This window comes from Amblyomma americanum, chromosome 4, assembly GCF_052857255.1.
Source record: "Amblyomma americanum isolate KBUSLIRL-KWMA chromosome 4, ASM5285725v1, whole genome shotgun sequence".
Classification (NCBI taxonomy): Eukaryota; Metazoa; Arthropoda; class Arachnida; order Ixodida; family Ixodidae; genus Amblyomma; species Amblyomma americanum.
Window position 1 is genome coordinate 110,553,016 of NC_135500.1, and position 17,312 is coordinate 110,570,327.

The window sequence follows — 17,312 nt, forward strand, 5'->3', positions numbered from 1 at the left end:
CCCTGCGAAGTACTTGGGGGTACCCTTGGAGCACTATAAGAACAGTACAGAGTTGTGGGGTGAGATAACGCAGAGTGCAAGGAAAAAAGCGGATGGCTGGAAAGGACGTGACCTTTCTGTTTTCGCGCGCGCAAGTGTGTGCAATGTATTTTTAATAGCCAGAATTTGGTATTTATTGTAGTTCGTGTTCACTACCCGAGCAAACCTGCAGAAGCTGCATCCATAGAGTGTTTGCTGTCTTTATTTGGAGCTCAAATTGGGAGCGAACAAGTCGAGTTAATCTGTTCCTTCCGGTCAAAAGGGGCGGCCTTGGTCTCTCTAATTTGTTTCTGAAGCAAGTTGTCTCAAGATTTTTGTTTCTACGTGATCAAACCGATCCTTTGTTGCGCACAATGTTGCAGGTGCGCTTAGGCAACGTGTTGCCGGAATTTGTTGTGTCCAGTTACCCGGTCACGAATCGTGCTGTAACAGGTTTTTTGCGTGAAGTTGTGGCAGCCTTTCGCACTTTGAGCGCTCACTTTTCTACACAGTATCTATCTGCTGTACCCAGGAAAAAACTGTACAAAGATTTGCTAGATATATTTATACCTGCTCCCTTATACCGTTCCTTTTACTGCGGAGGCCCAGGCAAAGATGTGCTAAAGCGAGTTAAGAAGATGCCGGTAAGACCGACTGTCAAATCCTTTTTGTTTAAACTTCATACTGGTACCCTTCCGGTGAAAACACGGCTAAACGATAAAGGCATTTTTGTGCCCTGGACCACCGACTGCATACTCTGCAAAAAACCCGAGACCATCGAACATGTGTTTATCGACTGCTGGGACCCGGTTTTCCACTGGGACATATTGCAAAGAACATTAAAGAAAGAACTACCTGTAACTCCTTATGGCATCCGGTTTCTACCTATAGAAAGTGAGGAAGTTCCTTACGACTTGTTTATGCTACTGGGCCTCCACAGCATCTGGAAAACGAGAATGGCGGCCAGGCACGCCGACGCAAATGTGCGACCAGTGAGAGAAAACTTTATAGAAAGTGCAGTTTTCCTGAGAGATGTTCTCCGCAGTCAACCCCAGCCGCCGGACTGGGCGGCAGTTATGGATGAACTGATTGATATGAAAATGTTTTAACCCATTGTCTCGGCCAAAGTGTGGCTAGAGATTTTTATTTCTGCGTATGTACTGTTCACCGGCAATAAAGAAAAAAAGTGTCAGGATGGCCGAGTGGTCTAAGGCGCCAGACTCAAGGTTAAAACCCTTTCCCACGATGTGGGGTGAACGAGACTTCTGGTCCACATTAGTGGGCGTGGGTTCGAATCCCACTTCTGACACATCGTTTTATTTTAATTATTTGAAAGTGCAATGGGATGCTACATATTGTCGCTCTAATCAGCGCACCGCAGTGTCAAGATGGGCGAGTGGTGGATTCCACTTCCGGCCACCGACCGTGAAGGACGTGAAATGACGAGCTCCCTTGCAGCAGCTTCAGCGGCCATGCCCGGCCGCAGAAACAGGTCTTTTGCTTATGCTTTGTCGTCAGGATCCGAGTACCAGATGTATTGCCGAGTCTGCCTACCGGGCGTTTCGTTGTGAGCACCGTATTTTTGCACGCTGATGTCAGGGTCCGCCCATACCGGGTGAAAGATTTTCCAGGCGCGCTCACCCAGATATCGCTCTTGCCGGAAGTGGTCGCCTTAGGGGCGTATCGCATGACTCATGTCTGGGCCGTCATATTCAAAGACGACGAAACGCTGAAGAAGGCTGTCAGTGCCGGGGAGTTGAAAGTGAAAAGTGCCGGTGTCTTATAATCGACCCCGCTAACCAGGACATACGAATGAAGCTGCACTGGCTGCTTCATGGTGGACGAAGATGTACGGCTTGCCTTCGCACAATTTGGAAAGGTGACGGACATGTCGAGGGAGTGGTGGCGCGTACACAGGGTGTCTGACACGGGCTGAACGACGAGGCTCGTGACTTTGAGGTTGAACGCCGGCGTGAAGCCGGACGACTCGCCCCATCAAGCGATCGTTGCCGGCGAGCTGGCGCTCGTGGTCGCCCCTGGCCGGGCTCTGCTCTGCCTTCGATGCTTTAGCACAGGACATATCCGCCGTGAGGGTCAGGTCCCACGGTGTGGTTCCTGCCGTCGGTTCGGGCATGAGGAAGAGCAGTGTGCTCGTACTTACGCCAACGTCACCGGTCGGGTGAGCAGTGATGACAGCTCGGAGCTGCTAGCGGACGAAGCCGACGCGGAGGAGGCATCGAAAGCGGCAAGTGAGCCAGCGGAGGAAAAATCCACGATGACGCCTCCCCAGACGGATCAACCAGAGGTGCTACCCAAAGCCACTGCATGAACTGGACAGCTGTTTGTAGCTCCCGAAGATCCTACACCAGTCTCCGGCACGCCGAGGGTTGCGACAGAAACACCTGTGGACTCTTCGGAGAGCGTCACCCAACCTTCGACGGAACCCGTGGATGTTCTGTCAGCCGCAACCAATAGCGTGGCCGGAAAACGTACGCACGCTGAAGGCGGTTGTAGTGCGCCTCAACTGCATGGTCGCCAGCGGTAGCGACGAGCCTCCGACCAAAGCGCCAGTAATGAGGCGTTCTACCTTAAAGCCGCGGACAAACTTGCCGGTTCACGGCAGGCGGGTAAACCGCGTGCATAGATTTTTTTTTTTTGCCGCTGAGCTTGCTTCGGGGTGTTTGTGTGTGTGTGTGTGTGTGGGGGGGGGGGGGTCTTTTCCTGCGTGCCTCAACTTTTACTAGCAGCGTGTAGTCCGTGTTCATTTTTATCACGTCGGCTTCTGCGGCCTCGGCTGCCATTGCCTCCGCTTCTTCCAACGTTGAATCCTTTTTTGACAAGAGCTGTTTCTGCAGTGCGCTCCACCGTACACAGCAAACAATGCGATCCCGTATCATGCGGTCCAGAGCTCTTCCGAATTTGCAGTTATCCGCTATAATCTCCACCAAAAATGCATGAATTGGTTAACCTTCTGCCTCTCACCGATTGAAAAATTAGTAGCTTTCGGTGATTTCGTTCCTTTTGGGGTCATAATACTCGTTCAGGGTTGCTACGGCTTCCTCATAAGTTAATGAATTCGGCTTGCGCGGGGCCACTTTTCCTGCTAATATCTCGACCGTATGCGTGCCTAATGCTGCCACAAGCAATGCTCTCTTTTTTGCTGAATCCTCGACGGCGTTTGCTTCGAAATAAGCGTCGACCTTGACAAGGTATGGTTTCCCCTTATATGTACTTTCGTTGAAGTCCGGTAGCTTTAGATAGGCCATAGCGTCCAACGGCGTAATGCGGTCCTTGGGTTCTTCTTTCACGACTGGGGCGTCAATACACGTCGCCACTGTTGCATCGCCACGGTCGCCCTGAGGCGCGCCAAGTGCAGAAGCCACGCCGGTCAACAAGGAAAGCAGAACCTCGATTTATTGCAAAAGCAGGGTGCCTTTTATAGGCGTGCTTAAAGTGAAGCGAAAGGGGAATAGAGAGCGGCGATAGCGGCTGCTGCAAAGAAACGAGAGGGTGCGCGCCGGTGACGCGCGCGCAACTCAATTTACTGAATAGCATATGCCACATCTTCCATGTAGAGAAAAGAAAAGGAACGACAAGCAAATTCGTGGGGGAAAACTTAATGAAAAGCTGCTGAAAGATGATATCGTTATGGAACGTGCCGCGTCGGCGATACGCGAACTGCAAATTGAGGACAATGAACTTTTAGGAGTGAAGTGGGAAATATTTAAGCAGGCAATGAGAATGACCGGTATTGAACGATCGTGCGATAAAAAGCAATAACAAAGAGTGAAGAAAAATATGCTTAGAGATGACTTGATGTTTTTGACAGCGCAAGAGGGCAAGCAGCCAGGAGCATGCATCGAAGAAATTCGCTCCGTTACGCGGAACCTAGAGGCAGTAGATGCGCAGCGGTATCAAGGAGCGATCGTGAGGGCAAGGGCACAACGCCTGATAGCGGGCGAAATGCCCACTAAACGTGCTCTTGGCTTGAAAAAGAAGCATTACCACAAGAATGACATACTGAAAATAGAGTGGAAAGGTGTAGTTAATAAGAGCGGAAAACTGGGCGAGTTGGTAGGGAATCATGTTTAACTGTGTCGTGCCTTATTCTCTGTCTTCGTTTCTTTGCGCAGTTAAACATGATGGAAAGGTGTATTTTTCTCCGATAAAGCAAGTATAGACAGGGCCTTTTATGAATACTATAGCGGGATTTTTGGTTACACGAAAGTAAGAACCGAAGACTTTAAAACCCATTTCCTGTCCTTAATGCCGAAGCTTAGTGATGAAACGAAAAAACGGTTAGAAGTGGCTACTTCAACCGAAGAGGTACGGAAAGCCATACAAGACCTCAACCCTGAAAAGTCTCCTGGACCAGATGGGCTACAGCATCGCTCTATAAGATATACGAGAATTATTTTGCAGAAGTTCTGGCTGCGTTGCTTAATGAGGCTTAAGACAAGGATATGCTTCCCCCGTCATTTCTAATAGCCCACACAATTTTAATACCAAAAAGCGACGATGAAACTAGACTGCGACAAGTTACCGCTTACCGACCAATATCACTGACGAATGTAGATTATAAGATCTTCCCAAAAATTATGGCTGAACGACTCCAAACTGTTATTCCAAAATTCGTAGGGCCACATCAGACCGGTGGTATTAAAGGTCGCACCATATATACAAACATCCACAAAGCCCGGTCTGTGCTCGAGTGTTGCGACGCCATGCATGAAAGCGTCGCAATGCTCCAGCTTGATCTAGAGAAAGCCTTTGACAGGGTGCCACATGACCTCTTGTTCTCTCTGTCAGAGCACATGAATGTCGGATCAGTCATTAGCCAGAGAGTAGCCAAGGCGTACAGGGGATGCACGACGCGGTTGATAGTGAATAAAGGGGTGGGTGCGCGCATCCGAGTGCAACGCTCTGTGTGTCAAGGTTGCCCCCTGTCACCATTGCTATTTTGTTTCTATATTGAACCCTTTTGTTTGAGCATAATTCAAAGCAGCAGTATTCATGGTTGTCGTCTGTATGCGGCCGAGGTCCGCGTTCGCGCGTATGCAGATGACATTGGCGTATTTTGTGCTGACTACGAAAGCGTTCGCGTTATGGTTGAAACTGAAAAACTTTTGTTCTGTGAGTCGGAGCGCTGTGAACCGGACTCAACGTTTGGGGTTCTGGCACGGCGATTGGCCCAAAACCCCAACAATTTTGGCGAACATGCCTTGGACAGTAACCCCAGTAAAATATTTAGGAGTGCCGCTGGAGAAATATCGCGACAGTGTGCCGTATTGGAAACGCGAAGTTGCTGAAGTGCGTGAGAAGGCCGACAGGCTTCAATTGGTCCCTTTTTGCGCGTGCAACAATATGTAACATATTTTTTGTAACGAAGCTTTGGTACGTTATGCAAGCAATTTTTTGTTCTCGAGTCAATATGCAGAGGTTGCACCGGGTTTTTGTGGTTTTTGTATGGGGAAGCACTTGGGAGCGGACACGGCGAATCAATCTGTTTCATCGTGTCCGCTCTGGAGGAGTAAGTTTCGCGCATTTATATCTGCCAGTTGGTGAATCGATTTGTTTTTTTTTTTAGGGACGTGAATGACCCCTTTCTGCAAACTGTTTCTCAAGTTAGCTTGGGTAGGGTCTTGCCAAATTTAGTTATTTCGGCGACTATGCAAGGGGGAATTTTCAGCCTCCTTAGACAGGTGTACATGGCATGTCGCGTCTTGCAAGAGCGATTTTCAATGGAATATCTGTCAGCTGTATCGCCAAAGAACCTTTATAAGGACCTGTGTGATGTCTTTCCTCCGGTCCCATTGTACAGGTCGTTGTACTGTGCAGCTTCATGTCAGACAGTTCTAAAACGAGTGAAGAACACTCACTCGTGAAAAACGAACACTCTTGAAGTCAAGACATATCTAGAAGATAAGGGTTTTTTTTGTACCTTAGGGAAATCATTGTTTCATATGCCAAAAGCCGGAAACAATTGAACACGTCTTCTTATATTCTTGGGAAGCCTTTTCCTTTTGGGACATTCTACAAAGCACGATTAAAAAAGACTTACCGCTGGATGCTTTCGGAATCAAATTTTTGCCTGTTGACAATGAAGACGGGGTTCCTTTCGACATGATCATGATATTAAGCCTGCAGAGTATTTGGCGATCCAGGATGGCAGTCAGACATGCGGAAATTGACGCGAGGCCGATAAGATAGTATTTGTGAGAATCTGTTGGAAGAGTTATTGAAGACCACAGAAAGAAAGGTTGGAGCTGTCTATAACTGCGTCAGAGGTCGAGCATGCGATAGAAAATTTGAACCTTGTAAAATCTCCTGGACCTGATGGATTAAGTGCGGCTTTTTACAAAGCATATAAACACGAAATAGTGCCTGTACTGACAGCAGTGTATAATAAAGTCTACAAAGTACACGAATTGCCTCCGTCTTACGGTAAATCCCACACAGTGTTAATTCCTAAATATGATGAAGCAGAAAAGTTACAACAGGTTACAGCATATCGTCCTATCGCACTCACAAACGTAGATTATAAATTTTTCACGAAGATTTTAGCCCGTACACTACAGTCAGTTACTCAAGGTATAGTCGGTCCTCACCAGACGTGTGGGATCAAGGGACGCTCCATTGTTACCAATATTCATAGAGCGAGGTGTGTGCTTGAATATTGTGATCATACAAATAGCGGTGTAGCCATACTTCAGCTAGATCTTGAAAAAGCATTTGATTGTGATCGGCACAAAATCCTGTTGTGCATACTCGACAATGTAAATGGAGGGTCCATTATTCGCGAGGGAGTGGCCTTGGCGTACCGGAGCTGCACGACAAGATTAATCGTAAATAAGAGTTTGGGGGCCACCATTGTCCTGCAGCGTTCGGTGCGCCAGGGTTGTCCCCTTAGACCCCTTCTATTCTGCATTTACATCGAAGCGTTGTGTTTGAATATCATAGAAAATTAAAACATTCGTGGCTTCCAGCTGTAAGCGGCTGAAGTTAAGCTGCTGGCCTATGCGGATGATGTCGCAGTGTTCACAGTGAATCGGGAAGGTGTAACCGCCCCCGTGGCATGCGTAAAAGAGTTCACCAAAGTCACAGGCAGTAAAGTAAATTGGTCAAAGTCCCTTGGGCTTTGGGACGAAGAATGGCCAACAAAGCCCGACAATTTTGCAAACATGTCCTGGCTGACGACCCCAGTAAAGTACATGGGCGTCCCACTAGACGATTATCGCGATAGCGAACCGTACTGGAGAGAACAGGCGCAAGCCACGCGTGAAAAGGTGAAGAGGTCGAAAGGGCAACATCTGTCAATTTTCGCAAGGGCCACACTGTGTAATCTTTTTTTATGTCTAGGCTGTGGTACGTGAAGCAAGTGTTGCATTGTGCAAGGATGAATGTACAGAGACTGCACCAGATCTTTGCCGTTTCTGTGTGGGCTGCGGGCTGAGAACGATGCAGCCGGACGAATTTTTTTAGGCGGGTCAAGGGTGGTGGCCTGAACCTGAGGCACTTATTTCCAAGCAGATTGTAAGCAGATTTTTTTGTGTGCGTGATGTAAGCGATCCGTTTTTGAGCACTGTGTGCCAATTAAGGCTCGCAAATGCTGCCGGGCTTTGTTGTCTCAACCTAAACTTTATCGGAACGTATTTTTGGTTACTTTAGAGAGGTTGTCGCGAGTGTTCGATTCCTATCTGTTCGATTTTCGTATCAGTATTTGTGTTCTGTTAGCAGGAAGAAGTTGCATAGGAATTTGTGCGATGTAGTTCTTCCACAGCCTATGTACAGGGCCGTATACACTGGAGGCCTAGGACGCGACGTACTTAAGCGTGTGAAGGCGATGCAGGTGCCGCCAAGTGGAAAAACATTCTTCTTTAAGTTACATACCGGAATACTACCAGTAACAAAATTTTTGCAGGGGAAGCATTTATTTCTACCTTCGGGATTACATTGTTTAATCTGTAAACAACCGGAGACAATAGGCCACGTTTTTTTTGCATTGTTGGGAGGGGGTATATTTCTGGGACATCTTGCAAGGGACTTTAAAAAAAGATTTTCCGCTAGACACTCATGGAATTCGGTACTTGCCTGTAGAGAGTGAGGATGGGACACCATTCGGGCTTATGCTAATGGGCCTCCACTGTATTTGGCGCTCCAGAAAGGCAGGATATCATTGCGATCCTGATGCACGGCCAGCACGGATCTATTTTCAGGAGTGTATGGTTAAGTATACTGAAATTCAGAAACTCGCTCCTCAAGCTCCCGAGTGGCTCGAAAGAGTGGAGCGTTTGGTGACGCTTAGAGAGTTTTAATATGACGAAGCCACAACCCACCAGGCGGATAGTGTTAAGTATTGTTCATTGTGCCGTGTATTTGTGTATTGTGGTTCTTGCCGAAGTAAGGCAATAAAGGAAAAAAATTCAGGATGTTCGAGTGGTCTAAGGCGCCAGACTCAAGATTAAAAAGCCTTTCCCACGATGTGGGATGAACGACACTTCTGGTCCACATTGGTGGGCGTGGGTTTGAATCCCACTTCTAACACATCTTTTTTTATTTTAATTCTTCGAACGGTCAACGGGATGCTACATAATATTAAAACCAGCACTAAGCAATAAGGACCAAGAACGAAGGGAACACACACAACGGCGCTGATGCTACATATTGTCGCGCTAATCAACGCAGTGCAGTGTCAGGATGGCCGAGTGGTTTATGGCGCCGGACTCAAGCTTTTTTTTAATTTTAATTGGTTTTGGGGGAAAGAAAATGGCGCAGTATCTGTCTTATATATCGTTGGACGCCTGAACCGCGCCGTAAGGGAAGGGATAAAGGAGGGAGTGAAAGAAGAAAGGAAGAAGAGGTGCCGTAGTGGAGGGCTCCGGAATAATTTCGACCACCTGGGGATCTTTAAAGTGCACTGACATCGCACAGCACACGGGCGCCTTAGCGTTTTTCCTCCATAAAAACGCAGCCGCCGCGGTCGGGTTCGAACCCGGAACACAGCCCCGGCGGCTGCGTTTTTATGGAGGAAAAACGCTAAGGCGCCCGTGTGCTGTGCGAAGGTTAAAAGCCTTTCCCACGGTGTGGGATGAACGAGACTTCTGGTCCACATTATTGGGCGTGGTTTCGAATGCCACTTCTGACACATCCTTTTATTTTAATTCTTTGAACGTGCAATGGGATGCTACATATTGTCGCTCTAATCAGCGCACCGCAGTGTCAAGATGGGCGAGTGGTGGATTCCACTTCCGGCCACCGACCGTGACGGACGTGAAATGACGAGCTCCCTTGCATTAGCTTCAGCGGCCATGCCCGGCCGCGGAAACAGGTTTTTTGCTTCTCTATGTCGTCAGGATCCGAGTACCAGGTGTATTGCCGAGTCTGCCTACCGGGCGTTTTGTTGTGAACACCGTATTTTTGCACGCTGATGCCAGGGTCCGCCCATACCGGGTGGACGATTTTCCAGGCGCGCTCACTCAGCTATCTCTTGCCGGAAGTGGTCGCCCTAGGGGCGTATCGCATGAATCATGTCTGGGCAGTCATTTTCAAAGGCGACGTAACGCTGAAGACGACTGTCAGTGCCGGGGAGTTGAAAGTGAAAAGTGCCGGTGTCTTATAATCGACCGCGCTAACCAGGACGTACGAATGAAGCTGCACTGGCTGCTTCATGGTGGACGAAGATGTGCGGCTTGCCTTCGCACAATTTGGAAAGGTGACGGACGTGTCGAGGGAGTGGTGGCGCGTACACAGGGTGTCTGACAAGGGCTCAACGACGAGGCTCGTGACTTTGAGGTTGAACGCCGGCGTGAAGCCGGACGATCTGCCCCATCAAGCGATCGTCGCCGGCGAGCTGGCGCTCGTGGTCGACCCTGGCCGGGCTCTGCTCTGCCTTCGATGCTTTAGCACAGGACATATCCGCCGTGAGGGCCGGATCCCACGGTGTGGTTCCTGCTGTCGGTTCGGGCATGAGGAAGAGCAGTGTGCTCGTACTTACGCCAACGTCTCCGGGCGAGTAAGCAGTAAGGACTGCTCGCAGCTGCTACTGGACGAAGCCGACGCGGAGGAAGCATCTGAAGCGGCAAGTGAGCCAGCGACTCAAGAATCCACTTGACGCCTCCCCAGACGGATCAACCGGAGACGCTACCCAAAGTCACTGCAGCAACCGGACAGCTGGTTGTAGCTCCCGTAGATACTACACCAGTCGCCAACATGCCGAGGGGTGCGACAGAAACACCTGTGGACTCTTCGGAGAGCGTCACCCAACCTTCGGCGGAACCCGTGGACGTTTTGTCAGCCGCAACAAACAGCGCGGCCGGAAAAGGTACGCACGATGAAGCCGGTTGTAGTGCGCCTCAACTGGACGCCAGTGGTGGAGACGAGCCTCCGACCAAAGCGCTAGGTATGAGGCGTTCGACCTTAAAGCCGCGGCCAAACGTGCCGGCTGACTCACTGCTGGCGGGTAAACCGCCTCCATAGACTTTTTTTTTGTCACTGAGCTTGCTTTGGTGTGTGTGTGTGTGTGGGGGGGGGGGGGAGGGGGGGGGTTAGATATGTTTAATACGAAGGTAGATACTATAGAATAAAGCACCCTTTGTTTTCAAAATTACAGCTAAACTACGCGAAGTGCTACGTGTAGCCACCTTAAACGTTTGAGGCCTCGGAGCGAGAAGGCGACAGTGCCAGCTCAGTCGGCTTTTCTTGAGAACGACCTTCACGTAACTGCAATCCAGGAAACAAAAACTGAAAGCCAAGAAGCGACTGACCGATTGGTGTCTACCTTTCGTGCGCACTTTGATGTGTGCGTATGTCATTCTGTCGGTTCCTCAGGTGGTTGCATTGTGTTTATTAGAAACAACAAAGGCATAACTCCGCAGTCGCTCTTTTCGTGTGAAAGCGGTCGTCGCCTGGTCGCCGATTTCTTGTGTTGTGACCTGTCTTTTCGAGTGATTTATGTGTATGCGCCAAATGTAGAAATGCAACGCAAATTGTTTTTTGAGCGAATTGAGCCGTTTTTAAAATGCGACAAGATTGTTATGTTCTTAGGAGAAATGAACTGTGTTTGTCAGGCAGTCGATCGGGCCAAGCATTCGGCCGTACTACGTGATAAGAGTGCAGAATTCTTGACTGCTGTGGCCAGTTACTATTGTTTAGAGGATGTAGTAAGTGTTTGTATCACTGGCACGCGTCCGCAGTACAGGCACTTACAGGGAGATAGCCATGCTCGACTGGACCGGATATATGTGCCGACAGACTTTGTTCCTTTGTGCACCTCGTACGAAGTCAGACCGGTGCAATTTAGAGATCATTGCCTAGTGGTTTGCTAACTTTGGCAGTAGTCGCTTTAAAAAGCGATTTAATTGGGCTTTATGGAAACTCAATATAAAGTTATTGGAGAAAGAAGGCTTTGTCAGTGGAGTAGGAAAAGAGCTAGAAAAGCTGCTCATGAAGCAACAGGCAAATTACGCTGTTCAGTGGGAAGAATTTAAGCAGTTTGTCAAAATGAGGGCAATTGAAACAAGCAGCGTTATAAGGTTTGATGAAAAACAAGGAAACCCAGCTCCGTGAGCAGCTTGCACTGCTCATTAGTGTAGAAAACACTCAGCCAGGAACTTTTTTTAAAGAAATAAGATATACAAAAGCGCAGTTGGAAAAAATAGATACAGATAAGTACAGCGCAGCGGTGGTGCGCGCACGCGCCGAGAAACTGTGGGCAGGTGAATTGCCAACAAAGCTCACATTAGGCGATGAAAAAAGATACGCCTACCAAAAAAATACGCCAGATACAAAACCACGACGACGTGTCGGCCGATAAAGATAGTATCAAGCGCGTAATCAGAGATCATTTCAACGACTTGCTGGGTCACATGCGAAGGGCGGAGGCAGGTTTCCAAAAAGATTTTTTATCGCTTATGCCAAGGCTCGACGATGAAATCAGAATTCGTCTTGAACAGCCAATATCCGTTAAAGAGCTAGAGGAAGCAATAGATCAACTGCCATTGGGTAAAGCACCCGGCCCTGATGGTTTAGGAGCCGCCTTTTACAAACATTTCAAGACAGAGACTTCCCACATTTTGATGAAAGTTCTTGTCGAAGCATATGGGAAAAACGTACCCCATTGTCATTCACAACATCGCACATTGTACTCATACCGAAGTTCTCTGAGCCAGAAAAACGTCCGTGGGTGGGGTCTTATCGCCCGATAAGCCTCACCAACGTAAACTGTAAGATATTCATGAAGGTTCTGGCAAAGAGAATTCAGGGTGTCATAACAATGTTAGTGGGGAGTCATCAAACTTGCGATATCAAGGGTCGGAGCATCGCCACTAATATACACACAGCGCGAAGTGTTCTTGAATGTTGCGACGCACTTGGCGACAGGGTAGCAATGATGCAGCTAGATCTCGCAAAGGCTTTTGACCGTGTGTCACATGATGTTCTGTTCAACTTGCTAGATCATGCTATTGTGGGCTGTGTAGGGCGTACGAATGGCGTACGAAAACTGCACAACGCTCGTCATTGTTAATGGGGAGCTCACTGAAAGCCTGCACGTACGCTCTTCAGTGAGGCAGGGATGTCCCTTGTCACCCCTCTTGTTCGCAGTCTATCTCGAGCCCCTCTGTCTGGCTATACAAAAATCTGACCGTATAACTGGCTTCAGGTTACTGTCAGCTCACGTGAAAATCTTGGCTTACGCCGACGACATCGCTGTGTTCTGCTCAAGTAGACAGAGTATCCGTGAAGCCACGGCGATCGTTGAGGAGTTTTTCAAATGCACCGGGGCGCAAATAAATTGGGAGAAGAGTTATGGATTCTGGCATGGTGACTGGGAGGAAACTCCAGACTACTACTCTCGACTTCGATGGGCCACTACTCCGAAGACGTATCTTGGCGTGCCGCTGGATTGTTATAGCAGACCCGAACCATACTGGAGTGAACAGGCGGCAATGGCACAGGAAAAGGCCAGTGTGTGGCAGGGACGACAACTCTCAGTGTTCTCGCGCGCCACTGTATGTAACATGTTTCTCATCCCAAAGATATGGTATGTCATGAATGTGTTGGGCGCCACGCGGATCAGTATTCAAAAGATCCACCGGGTTTTTGCTGTTTTGATTTGGGCGCCGAGATGGGAAAGAACCAGTCGAACAAACTTATTCTTGCCCGTGAAGAGACGAGGTCTCTGTCTGGTTCATTTATTTGCACAACAAATCGTGTCTCGCTTTATGTTCCTTCGCGACCAGAACGACACTTTTCTTCGCACTGTTATGCAAGTTCGTTTATGTCGATTGCTACCAGGATTTCTAGTATGCTCGATTGAAGAAATGCGTGGTGCCGAGAGAGGTTCCCTGCGTGAAGTTGTGATTACGTACAGGATGTTACAGGTGCGATTTTCAATGCAGTACCTCTCCAACGTCACTAGGAAAAATCTGTACAAAGATCTAATAGAAACAATGCTCCCTGTACCCATTTACCGTTTGTCATTTTGTGGAGGCCCAGGAGCAGATATGCTCAAAAGGGTCAAAAGAATTCCAGTGTACCCTCTTTAAAAACTTTCTACTTTAAACTTCACACAGGCACACTGTCGGTAAAAACATGGATGCATGATAAAGGTCTCATTGTCCCTTGGTCGACAGACTGTTTTTTGTGTAAAAAACCTGAAACAATAGATCACGTTTTTTCAGATTGTTGGGATGGTATTTTTTTTCTGGGATGTGCTTCAAAGATCTTTAAAGAAAGACTTACCATTACATCCGCATGGCATCAGGTTTTTACCGGTAGGAAAACAGGACATCCCTTAAGACACTATTATGCTCCTTGGCCTCCATAGTTTATGAAAAACAAGGACACAATTCAACAATGCGGATGTAGTTGTAAGATCTCCATGCGAGCATTTCATTGAAGGGGTCATAAGACTGGGGGAAGTGTATCGGGCACTGCCTGATCAGCCAACTTGGATAAATATGCTTGATGACTTGGTTGAACTGAAAAAATTTTAACTCACCGTGTCAGTGCAGGTGTTGCTGACATGTTTTATTTGTTTGTACCCTTTGTCAAAATGCAATAAAGAAAAAAAAGGATGGCCGACTGGTCTAAGGCGCCAGACTAAAGGGAAGCTCTGTTTGATTTCGTTCAGCAGTATGTAAACACGGACAAGCAACTCGTCTTTATGGGTTACTTAAATTGCGTTTTGAGCTCCGCTGACAAAACTAGTCGGCGTGCATTTAGTGATTAGAGCACAGAATTTTTGTCTCGCGCGATTGACAAGTTTGCTTTGGAAGATGTGGCGAAATGTCTGACAAGCAACGGGCGGCCTCAGTACACGCATTTGCAGCGTTCCAGCCACGCCCGCCTTGACAGGATTTACATATCAGCGGAACTGATCCCAAAGGGTCCAATGTTATGTTCTACCCGTAACATATTCGAATCACTTAGTTCAGTGTACGATTGGGACCAGAAAAAGAGGCGTTTGTTTTCAGTGGGACCTTTGGAAGTTAAACCGTAAACTGTTAAATGATGATCAATATACTAGACTAGTAGAAGTGGAAATTAATAAGGTTACTCTGGGTAACAAGCATGGACTGGGTCAAGAATGGGAACTGTGCAAGCAACAGATTAAGGTAAAAGCTATTGAACAATTCAGCTGCTTTAGGTATAAATAAAAACAAAATGAAAGGCATTTAACGGCATTGCTTGAGAAATTGCTAGCTCTGGAGTGTAATGCGCCTGGTTTATACATGGACGACGTTAAAAAAATCAAACAAAACCTTCAACTGATCGACGAAGACCGTTATCGCGGTGCACTTGTGCGCTCGCGAGCGGAGAAACTGGCCATGGGCGAGGCGCCGACAGAAAGATCTTTTGGAATTGAAAAAGCGAACGCAAGGCGTAATCACGTAGCAGAGATAGAATGAGCAGGCCGCACAGAAACAGATAACGAAAGAATCGCGAAAACTTTCTTTGAACACTACCAACAGCTCTTTTCTTACCAGAGTGTCAAGTTGGATCGATTTAAGGAATCCTTTCTTGAGGCGATGCCAGAAATTGACAAGCAAAAAGCTAGCCTTTAGCGGCCAATAACTGAACAAGAAGTGCAGCAGGCAATAAATAACCTAAATCTGGGAAAATCCCCCGGGCCCGACGGCTAGATGAGTGCGGCTTTTTACAAAGCATTCAAGGAACAGTTATCACCAATGTGTGTCTTATTTAATGAGGCCTATGAAGTGAACTCATTGCCACCATCGTTCGGGTTGTCTCATACTGTGCTTATCCCAAAAACTGACCAACCAGATAAGCTTAAGCAGGTGTCGTCATACAGACCCATTGCTCTGACGAACGTTAACTAAGATTTATATGAAGGTGCTTGCTGGCAGGCTACAAACAATTATAATCGAAATAGTTGGCCCCCACCAAGCGTGTGGGATCAAATAATAATAATAATTGGTTTTTTGGGGAAAGGAAATGGCGCAGTATCTGTCTCACATATCTTTGGACACCTGAAGGGCGATCTATTTTTCAGAACATCCATAAAGTAAGAAGTGTGCTCGAATGCTGTGATGCAACACAAGCATGTGTAGCATTACTGCAGTTGGACTTGGAAAAGGCTTTCGATTGTGTGTCACATAACATTCTGTTCAGTATCTTAGACTACATTAATGTTGGTACAGTCATTCGAGAGGGAGTGGCCTTGACGTACCGTGACTGCACTGCGAGATTAATTGTTAATAAGTCATTGGGAGCCCCCATTAACGTACGACGTTCGGTGCGCCAGAGTTGCCCCCTCAGCCCTCTTATGATCTGTATTTATAATGAAGCTTTGTGCTTAAGCATTCTACAAAACAAAGACATTGATGGCTTCCGACTGCAGGCGACTGAAATTAAACTACTGGCCTACGCATATGATATCGCGGTTGTTTGTGTAAACGAAGAAAGTATAAAGAGGACAGTCAATGCTTTGAAGCATTTTAGTGAAGTCACAGGAAGCCAAGTTAACTGGGGTAAGTGCCTGGGGTTCTGGCATGGAGAATGGCAGTCAACCCCCGACACCTTCGCTAATATGTCATGGGCTACAACGCCTGTCAAATACTTGGGAGTGCCCTTAGAGTTTTATAAGGACACCGAGCCATACTGGACACAGCAGATCCAAGAAATCCGCGAGAAAGCGGTGAAATGGAAAAACGCTCACTTGTCAATATTTGCAAGAGCAACACTTTGTAACCTTTTTTTGATAAGCAAGTTATGGTATATAATGCAGGCGTTGCATTGCTCCAGTGTTAAAGGGCAAAAATTCCACCCAATTTTTGCCATGTTTATTTGGGCCTCCAGCTGGAAAGGTGCAGTAGGACAAATTTGTTTAGGTATGTCAAGGATGGTGGGCTTGGGTTGGGCTATTTATTTCTCCGCCAGATCGCCAACCGGCTTATGTTTTTAGGGATGTAAGAGACCCATTCTTGCGAACTGCTTGCCAACTAAGGCTTGGTCGAGCATTGCCTGATGTTGTAGTTCATACCCGATGTATGCCTGGCCGTATTTTTGGATTCTTTAGAGAGATTGTTCTAAGTGTGAAATTTCTCAACGTACGTTTTTTGATGGAGCATTTGAGTATGGTTGATAAGAAAACATTATACAAGAATCTATGTGATGTGTTCCCGGTGCCCTTGCAGGGCCTTATACTCTGGAGGCAAGGGAAGTGATGTGTTGAATCGTGTAAAGAAAATGCAAGTTTCAGCACGAGCAAAAACATTTTTCTTCATGTTACACACCGGTACATTGACGGTATAATCATTTCTGGAGGAAAAGGGCCTGTTCCTTTCGTGGGTTGCCCACTGTCTCATTTGCAAACAGCCGGAGACAGTAGATCATGTGTTTCTTCATTGCTGGGAAGGGCTGTATTTGTGGGATGTGCTGCAAAGAACAATTAAAAAAGAGTTGCCACTTGATCCTCATGGAAAAAGATACTTACCAACAGACAACCAGGGTGGTGTCCCATTAGACCAGGTGATGTTGTTGTGCCTCCACAGTATATGGCGCTCTAGAATTGCCGGTTATCACTGCGATTAGGATGCAAGACCGGCACGCATGTATTTCCTTGAAAGCGTACAGATATGGCTGGACACGGTGAAGTTGCAACCATGTGTTCCCGAGTGGCTGTCAAGGCTGGAGCTCTTGACGGTACTCAAGGAATTTTAGCATGAAAATACCTGCCCCCTCGTGGGTTTTTGGCTGTTCCAACGCTGTGTATATATGTTCGCGTGTGTTCCTGATATGTTTCTGTGAAGGCCAGGCAATAAAGAAAAAAA

At 47.4% G+C, this 17,312-nt stretch overlaps 1 non-coding gene across 1 annotated transcript; it reads left to right on the forward strand.

The window, feature by feature from the left end:
• The first annotated feature begins 1,206 nt into the window (after positions 1–1,206).
• On the forward strand, positions 1,207–1,327 carry TRNAL-CAA (transfer RNA leucine (anticodon CAA)). Its single transcript has 2 exons — positions 1,207–1,244; positions 1,282–1,327. It is a non-coding gene; the product is annotated as a tRNA-Leu (tRNA).
• The last annotated feature ends 15,985 nt before the right edge of the window (positions 1,328–17,312 follow it).